Consider the following 2,393-nt stretch of genomic DNA (forward strand, 5'->3'; position numbering starts at 1 on the left):
GCGTGAACCTGGGAGGCGGAGCTTGCAGTGAGCTGCCGGCCACTGCACTCCAGCCTGGGCGACACAGCGAGACTCCGTCTCAAAAAAAAAAAAAAAGTTACCTCTTCTATTGTTTACTGTAGTATCCTAGAGAGAAAAAAAATTTCTTCTTCTAAAGACTAATTATGCAGTGCTTTGAATACTTCCACATTGTATAGTCAGGTTCACTTCTTTGTAGTGTATGTTTATTTGCTTTAGCTTTTCAGAAGTGTCTACACTTTCCCTTCTTCTCCCTCTATGTCTTTATCCTTCATATTGATGAGCCCTAGTTACTTCATGTTGCAGCAGAACAATGTCTTATCCCCTTAGGAGTTTAGTCACTGACACTGGATAACTCTGTCTTTGCAAAATGTGTCCAGAAATGTCACCCTAAGAAATCCAGCCTGACTTGCATGGGGGGCTAGCTTCTTTATTAGCATCAGTGAGGTTTTATGGGTTCTACCCTAAGATGCTTCTTGTCATTCTACATGACCAACTCTTCGATTATAGTTACTGAATGACGTTTAGATTATAATTTTTATTTTAAATAATTTCCTATCCTATTCCTATGCATTTTAAAATTTAATTTTACTTTATTTGACAGAGTCTTACTCTCTTGCCCAGGCTAGAGGGCAGTGGTGTAGTCTCAGCTCACTGCAGCCTCTGTCTCCTGAGTTCAAGCAATTATCGTGCTTCAGCTTCCCAAGTAGCTGGGATTAAAGGTGCATGCCACCATTCCTGGCTAATTTTTTTTTTTTTTTTTGTATTTTTAGTAGAGATGGGGTTTTGCCATGTTGGCCAGGCTGGTCTGGAACTCCTGACCTCAAGTGATTCGCCAGCCTCGGTCTCCCAAAGTGCCAGGATTACAGGTGTGAGCCACCGCACCTGGCCTTCCTATGCTTTTTTGTTAAACTTTTCCACAGGACTTTAATAGTTCCTACTAGGCCAGGCGCGGTGGCTCAAGCCCGTAATCCCAGGACTTTGGGAGGCCGAGACGGGCAGATCACGAGGTCAGCAGATCGAGACTCATCCTGGCTAACCTGGTGAAACCCCGTCTCTACTAAAAAAATACAAAAAAAAAAAACCTAGCCGGGCGAGGTGGCAGGCGCCTGTAGTCCCAGCTACTCGGGAGGAGAATGGCAGGAACCCGGGAGGCAGAGCTTGCAGTGAGCTGAGATCTGGCCACTGCACTCCAGCCTGGGCGACAGAGCGAGACTCTGTCTCAAAAAAAAAAAAAAAAAGTTCCTACTAAATTTCATCTTGTTAGATTTAGTCTCTGCTCAGTTTGTCAAGCAGTAGATAAGGCAACCCTTCCTGCTTCAGGTCATCCACAACTTCCATTACTGCTGCTGTATTCTTATCCAAGTCACTGATGGCACCCTGAATTGGCTGGCCAGGGCAGGAGGTTTGGGCAGGCCCCTAGCAGCCTCTTCTGCTGGTCCCTCCTCTTCATCAGGCACCTCTGGGCTAGTCTTTAATAAGCCTCAATGCTATCATCCAGCATTGATTTCACTTTCGCATCTAAGATGTGAATTGTCAAATGCCCTGTTGAAATCTGCATTTGCTGTATCTGCAGCATCCGCCTACCTGGTACTCCTGCAAAAAAGAAAGATACTGTGTAAATCTGGTACTCTCTTTTCCTTTAGTGTCTAATCACAAAATTTCACTTAGTGCTGATTAAGCTCACTGGACTGTAATTTTCAACTCCATCTTCTGTCCTGTGAAAATTCAGCACTGCTTGCCCTTTTAGGACTTCTGGCACTTTGCCTGATTTTCCCAGATTTCCAAGGGAGGAACTCAGTGGGTTTTCACTCTCATTGTCTTGTTTAAACCTTACATCCAGTTTGGCAGATGATATGCCCATTTGTTTTATCCCATAATTCATGCTGCCAGATTTTTGGCGTCAGGATGACAATCCTACTCATATGAAACCCACTCAGGTGGTGCTTTTCTGCCATATTCCACTTCCTTGTGATATTTAGAAATGTCTTCTTAGCCTGTTTCCATAGAGAATGGCAAGAGCCCTCAAGTAGAGGCCACACCTAAAATTAAGCTTGATAATGGAATGTATGTTTTTCTTTCGGTTACTCTCCGCTCTTTCCCTTTTCCATTCCCTTTCCTTTTGTTTTCCTCCCCACTCTGCACCTGCCACCTGGCCCCCAAGGAAATTAAGGGCTCCTCTTCTGGTGTGAAATGCTGGCTCCCTGAAAACATCATTTTAAAAAGCATGTTAATAAAGCAAAGCCAAGTGTATTATGCACTGCGGTCAAGAGCACTCACAGTCTTTTTTTTTTTTTTTTTTTTGAGACGGAGTCTCACTCTGTCCACCAGGCTGGAGTGCACCTGGCCCCCAAGGAAATTAAGGGCTCCTCTTC

The sequence above is a fragment of the Colobus angolensis genome, unplaced genomic scaffold, assembly GCF_000951035.1.
Source record: "Colobus angolensis palliatus isolate OR3802 unplaced genomic scaffold, Cang.pa_1.0 Scaffold93, whole genome shotgun sequence".
NCBI classification, from domain to species: Eukaryota; Metazoa; Chordata; class Mammalia; order Primates; family Cercopithecidae; genus Colobus; species Colobus angolensis.